This window comes from Mytilus galloprovincialis, chromosome 8 (assembly GCF_965363235.1).
Source record: "Mytilus galloprovincialis chromosome 8, xbMytGall1.hap1.1, whole genome shotgun sequence".
NCBI lineage: Eukaryota > Metazoa > Mollusca > Bivalvia > Mytilida > Mytilidae > Mytilus > Mytilus galloprovincialis.
In genome coordinates, this window is record NC_134845.1 from 63,070,790 (window position 1) to 63,078,347 (window position 7,558).

The window sequence follows — 7,558 nt, forward strand, 5'->3', positions numbered from 1 at the left end:
TAAATATAAAAGTAATGTCTGACCAATTAATTCGGAACATAAGGTCGAAAGTATATGAACCCTGACCAACAGCCAGACATAGACATCTTACTATCATTCAATATATCAAATACAATTGACGTCATAATATGATACATGCAGACAGACATGTACATCATACACCAAATACCGTGGCGCTATAGCATACAGGTACAATGCATCTTAGCAAAAGACCAAAAAACATAAAACGAACATTTCCAAATAATGCGTGATGATGAACTCAATGTTATTTGAAACCTTGCAGAAGCCGAAAATGTACATCATAACAACAGACTGTTATCTATCCAGAGTTGCCGGTCCATACTCCCCCCTATATGGAGAGTATGGATCGATAACTCTGGATAGAGATTGAACCTAGGGTGATGAAGGAGTGTGCAACGGAGGCACTCCTGGTTTTCCGCATCTTCGCTAGCCAAGGGTTATGATCCAATTCCCTAGAGAAGGGAAGTGGATCGTAACCCTTAGCTAGCGAAGATGGGTTTTCCGAGGATGTCAATAAATAGGCTAAAAATCAAAGACGAAATCGTTTTTCAAAGTATATTTTAATAGAAGCTAAGCAAAAATGGTGTGCAACATCAAAGATATGAGATGACGATATAAGGTTTTAGCCTCATCAGGCGTTTGTACTACATCAAAGTCTTCAATGGTCAGTCCTGTAACCAAGGATACCAATTGCCTAAACTCATGTGAAACTCCACGGTGAAGCGTTTGTTCAGTGTATTGATCTGCAATATCATCTAAAACAGTGTCACCACAGGGCAGTGCAAACGATTGGTCCAATTTTCCGTAAATGATAGGCTGGAAATACATGACATTAGGAATCCCATAACATTGTTCCGCGAATCCTTGCTGACGGATTCGATGGGTGTTCCACATTTCTTCGAACTGGTTTAAATGCAACTGAATGATAGGCAAAAAACAAAATCGAACACATTCTAAATGTAAAGGGTCAGTATTATTTAAAATTCCCTCTTCTACAAGACTGTTAAATAAATTTTTCCAGAAAATTGTAAAATTTCGCATTAACAAACTCCATAACATCTCTATCCTCTGGTTTGCAGTTGTCAGACCGACCAACTGATACACTATGAACTCCAGCCGAAGGATCACGGTGGCGATATCGTAAGGCCATTTGGATTCTGTGAATAAGAACATTTTCAGTTCCCGCGTCAGTCCTAACTGATCTTGGCACACGCTTGTACTTCTTTAAGTGTTCTACGAAGTAACGAGCAACGTACCGTGGATTCTTGTTGGTATGACTGGCGGTGAGCCACATGATTTTTCTGGAAAAGCCATCAATACAACCATGTATTGAAATGCCGAAAGGCTTAAGTTTGTCATACCCATCCACGTGAAGACAATCATTAGGTCCTCTGCTGTTATATGATCTTCTAATAAGCCGTCTTCGTCTTCTAGCATTGACACCGTCAGTGTCAATTACACTCAAAGCAATTCTGACTGTCTCTTGGGTTGCACGTACACCGTACAATGTATTTAGCAATCTCCACATTGTGCGATATCCCACTTGGTCGTATCCAAAACGTCGCAGGTCAACAATTTTACGTACAATATCAGGCAAAAGATTTTCAACACCTCTTCTTCTCAAATTTAATCTCCTCAAAATTCTTTTCAGAGTTCTCTTGCTTATCATCACATTGTGCAGAAACAGCAGGAAACCCAGTATTTCATCTTGCGTGTATAACTGGCTGAAATAGTACTCAATAAGTTCGTCTAATGTCGCTCCATCTTGTGGTTGGGGAATAATGGCATTCACTGTTGTTGCACATACACAAAACAAAACAATCTGAAAAATAAACATAGGATATTTAGATACAAAATTATGTCATATCCAGAGAAAATACAATCCCTGTGTATCATTTGTGTACTTTTTTGTTTTTTTTGTGATGTTGGTTTGTCTTTTGTTTGTTTGCTCGAATTAACCGATTCACGTCCATACTTACGGCCTTTGCTCTTTCACTAATACGAGATGTTTCAGAAAGTGTTTGAGACATTTTTATCCTTTCCCGGGGTATTTTCCAGACGTACATGCATTTTTACCGGCATATGTTTTTCCCGGTCTTTGTATGTTTTACCCTTCACCGAGATGCTGTCACTCGTGCGTTTATAATGTAACATCATTCGGTAGATTTATCAATAGATACATCATCGAAAGGAGTGGTATTTGTGAAAATTACAAATCGCGGGGCGGTGAAATTTCACGAGCCTGAAAGGCGAGAAATATTTATAGACCGAAGATTTGTATTTTTTGCAATTGCCACTACTTCCTATGATACATGAGGGGGGCAAGGGGTTTAACTGTTATGCTGTTATGGGGCAATTTAATTCTTTGTTATCTGTTATTCTGAAAATATATTTGCTGTTAGCTGTTATTGTCTTATTCTTTGTTAGCTGTTATTGGGCTTTTAGTTTTTTTGTTATCTGTTATTGTGATAATGTTTTTGCTGTTAACTGTTATTGAAAATTGGAATTTTAGCATTTTTTTACAGCAAATTTTCGGTAGAAATTGATGATCATTGGACATTGGGGTCCACCATACTAATAAGTTGGTCCCGTATTCGGAGAAGGATTCCATTAATATATACCCTTCACAGAAGTGAGGTCCAGGACAATTCCACTGTATATTAAGATTATCCTTTGTAATAAATTTCATTTTTTGGAAAATGTATTTAGAATTATCTTATTTTTTTGTATGAGGATAATGTTCCTTGTTTCCCGTACCAACATATTAAATCAGAACAATTCTTAATATGACAAAAAGGAAAACATATGACCAGGAATATCTGACAAGAATCTCAATTAAGGACTAGGTCCTTACAAACAGTTAACCTTTTATTTAATATGGTAAATTGACTCAGCTCTGTGATTCTTTTCAAGCAGAACCAAACACATTGTACAATGAAAGTTCCAACCATGTACTGGGTTCCGAAGCTGCACATAGCTCATTACAAACAAAGATTTATTTTGTCTTCAAGCCATTGTTCCCCTACTAAACTATATGTATTCTACTTACTAGTACACTTGGTGCAATCAAAAGCCTGATAAAAAATTGTTCAAATTGAGCCTATGAAAATAGTGGAATAAATTACTTTTGAAGTGTCAAAAATTGGTTCGAGGTACTTGATAAATTGCATGCTTATAATTGGTGCTTTTGATTTTGCTACCCTATATACCACTTTGCCTCATAGTCTTATTAAGAAAAATTCTCACACCTCATTAAATGGGCATTTAAAAAAAAGTCAGAATGGGAATATATATTTTCAAACTTTTTTAGGTCTTTTTTTAGTAGCAACAAACACAAGAACTATATGTCAATTTACTTTGATACCATAACTGCCCTTGAATTTTTACTAGATATCATTTTTTCTCTTTGACATATTCCTCATTTCCATTCTCAATTTTATTACACACTATTTAAATTATAAGCATGTGTGAATGTGTGAGTTTCTATAACTGTTTCAAAATAAATGCTGAAAAAAGTATTCTTTAACAAATAAACAGCTACGCCATGAGCGCATGATACGCCCGTCACCCTTTTTGAAATGTCATATCAGATATTTATAAAAATTTAAAGAGACCTTCAGTCAATATATATAAACAATACGCCAAAGTTTCATGAGAACTGCTGAAAACATTTTTGAGTTATTGTCTGAAAACTGGAAAATACCACCTTTTTTAATGAATAGAACCCCTCAACTCAATAACATAAAATCTAAAATTAATGAAAATAGAAAGGGCGCTTACAACAATAGCTATAACGTAAAATCTAAAATTTATAAAAATTGAAAAGGAGCTCATGTCAATAGATAAAATTATATAAAACCCCATTACTCAAAAACTTTAAATCTGAAATTTATAAAAAAAAAAACCGGAGCTCACGTCAATAGATATAAACATTTTTCAAAAGTTTTATGCAAATTGGTTAAAGAGTGTTGGAGTTAATGTTTGACATGTTGACGACAGATTGACAGCAGTATTCCATAATACGTCCCGTAAACGAGCGTATAAAAATATACTGAGTAGTAAACGCATTCTAGATACATAATTTTAAGAACATGTTCATAGAAAATGGAATTCATTACAAAGAAATACTGGATCTGTCAATGACCCGACTTATTTTATTATTTCATTTACTGTTATCTGTTTTTGTCCATTTTAATTCCTTGTTATCTGTTATAAGCCAAATCAATTTGCTGTTTTGCTGTTATTGGGACCCCCCTTGCCCCCCCTCATACATGTATATCGTTTTACACCGAATATCATCAAAACGCACAAAAGACCAAAAGACAAATCCCTTGACTAATTCGTTACAAGCGTCTAAGTGAAGGGTTGTTACATCAGGACATTTAGAAAAGTCGGTTTTGATATGTATTTTGTTCTAACCGAATGAGGATTCCTCGTTATTACCTTAAATGTATTTGGCCAAGGCATTTGTGGGGCATCCGGGGTGATATTGTTCCATTTTATGTATAGTTTTGCACTTTTTTATACTATGAGGCCAGAGCGAATCAGGTGAGCGTGTGATCTAGTAAGTATGTTTTATTTTATATTTTCTATTGCATTGTATATATTGTTTTTGGACAGTTAACTTTCTGGTAATAAAACCCGTCACGGCCTGGCTAGGGAATTGGGTAGGCAAATGCTCACATTAATCTGTACCGGTCCGATACAGGCTCCAAATGTCCTCCTTTCTACGCCATAACTCATGGTGGTGCTCCTGATAAAGGAGGCTCATACGAGACAAGAAGAAAAAGGGTAAACTTAGGTAATTATTAATGACAAATACCTCGGTGATATCAAAATCGCTGCAAATTTCCCTTGCAGCGGAATACATTCATGAACATGTGCAAAAAATACACCATCTATTGACCAATCAAAAGCCTCCATTCTTTGGGGGGGGGGGGGAGGTTCCGGGGGTTCAAACCCCCCTTTTTTTGGCTGCTCAATGCATTTGAAGCGGGACATATAGTTGGACCCCCTTTTTAAAATGGCTGGATCCGCCCCTGAATTAAGCAGATAACATTTTTGGTCAGGGTATTTGTGCAACTGTACTAGTCTTGAGACGCAATTTCTCTCGCACGATGACTCGGTAGAGTTTTTCACAAGTTTACCATACAAATAAAAAATAACACCACATAGGAGGATGTCGATGTCGGACAGTAACCAAAATTTTTCTCTACTTATGTCCCGTGTATGTAAAGTAATATATTGAATAGACCACTTGTTGCAATGGCATTCGGTCGGATGGACCAGGTTATTCCAATATACCAAATCATACCCCCATCGAGTGGAGGCATAATATGTTCAATATGATTGAAAAGCTTGTAAGTTTTTCATATGAAGCCAGAGTTACCTGTTGACTTTCACTTCGTGTGTTTTCTTTAGTTTTACAGTATATTTTTGTAATTTGTTCATTTAATTGATTTTTGAATGTCAAACTAGAAGTGATCAACTTTGATTCTACTTACCATTTTAATCATGTGAATATTCATTATCAGGTCACATAGTTTGGCGTCTTCCGAAATAAAAGCTTCGTCGAATTGAAATGCTGCTTTACTTCCAAGAATGGATGCGTGGTAATGTTTCGCTGTATATATACACCATAACAGGTAACTTGCCTTAGTTATGCAATATTAAAAATAAAGCTTTTAAATTTATACATTTTAGATAAATATAAAAAATAAAATGACTTAACTAAGTTGGATTTATCTATCATAAGTTTATAGTAAATGAACTTAATTAAAACAATTTAAAACAGTATAATTGATGAAAACTCCTTAATTAAGTTTCCTTAACATTAAAGTGTTTTATTTAATGCAACTTAATAAATTCTAAAAAATAAAGATAATTAACTTAACATCCATAAAATTAGTAAGAATTAATATTGCCATAAATAAAGGAGTTAAATCTCTTATAAATGAGTAAATTATCTAAATTAAAACAATTTAATGCATTATAGTACACGATATTGTATTAATTAAGTTTTCTTAAGCATTGCTAACTAACTAATATAAGGCCCCTATACGCTTCCGTACTTTATAAACATTTTAATAAGATATCTTATCTAAAATATAAGATATCTTATTTAATATATAAGATATCTTATTTAATAAATCAGATATCTCAATTAATATATAAGATATCTTTAAAAGTTTATAAGATATCTCAATTAGTTTATAAGATATCTTATTTAACTAAATAAGATATCTCGAAATTGAATAAATATAATAACGGCGTGCCATAAACATATCCTCAGGATGTTACATGTACGAGTGATTTGGTTAAATGAATTTGTCAATTTCTTTTACGGCTACAGAAGAGATTCACTCACAAGGAAAATAACTCCTTAAAGGAACATTATTTGGTTAAACAATGTCAATTCCAAAGGCGCATAAACTGTTCAATATATTTTAACAAAAATCTGAGCGACATATTGCGTAACAAAATTTATACGCAAGAAATGAAATTGGCGTATGGAGAAAATAACTTATCAGAAGAAAATCAAAAGGTCTTTTCACAAAAAAAAGGTGGAAAGACCTAATAATCTAAACAAATACAATAGGTCTTTCCGTAGAAAAGTGGAAAGTCCTCATTATGGAAAGTAAAACTACCAAGACAAAATGTTACTCAGTTTTCCTAAAAAAAAATATAAAAAAATGCACCCACAAGAAAGAAACAAAACATGAAGTCTGAGTTTCCGTTTAAAAATAGAGAAAATTTGTAAGTGAAATATGTAAAGATTGTTTTCTTTATTAGAACATCCATGCCGTCCGTTTGCCTCTCTGGTATGTATAAAGACTGTTAACTACTTTATTTCTTTCATGTTGCAGCAAATTTTTGTTGCGAAACATGTTGCAAAATGCCCAGTTCAAACATTCACGGACCCTTTGCCGGTTTTACTACGGATTAAATCTCACGTATGATCCCCGGAAATGTAGTTTCCATAGTCTGATACGTTCTCGATATATACACATGGAAAACAGTATTGCAACACCTTGATATTTTAAAACTTGAAAAATCAGCCTTTTATTTTGGATGGAATATGATAAAATATTTGTAAAATAATATTGAAATATAGTTTATGATTACATTGGCATTTTAACGAACAAAAAATGTTTGAAAAAAAAAATGATTTATCTATCCATAATTTTAATAACAAAATTAAGTGTTTTTTGTACAAAAAACTGCATTTTACAACTGTTACTGTAGTCGAACTTTACAATGTCAGACATTTCAAAATTGATCTTAAGATGATTGTTCACATCATGGTTGAGCGTTATATGCCAAAGAATTAGCACTTTGTGCGCAGCCTCAATTCAAACGGTTAATATATTAATATAACGTTATGTATTCGGGTTTAGTTTTCTGTAATTAGTTAATACTTCAGTTTCTTTATGTATATCTCTTTCATATTCATTTGATAAAATTTACTGTTTGCAATAGCATGAATTGTTCTATATAATAAGATTGTTCTTATCCCGGGCATAAAAACAATGCCGTA

At 33.6% G+C, this 7,558-nt stretch overlaps 1 long non-coding RNA gene across 1 annotated transcript; it reads right to left on the bottom strand.

Moving 5' to 3' along the window:
- Window positions 1-562: 562 nt before the first annotated feature.
- LOC143043437 (uncharacterized) lies at window positions 563-5,696 on the bottom strand. Its single transcript, XR_012968386.1, has 2 exons — window positions 5,526-5,696; window positions 563-1,843 (listed from the first exon to the last, which is right to left on the bottom strand). It is a non-coding gene; the product is annotated as an uncharacterized LOC143043437 (long non-coding RNA).
- Between the last annotated feature and the right edge of the window lie 1,862 nt (window positions 5,697-7,558).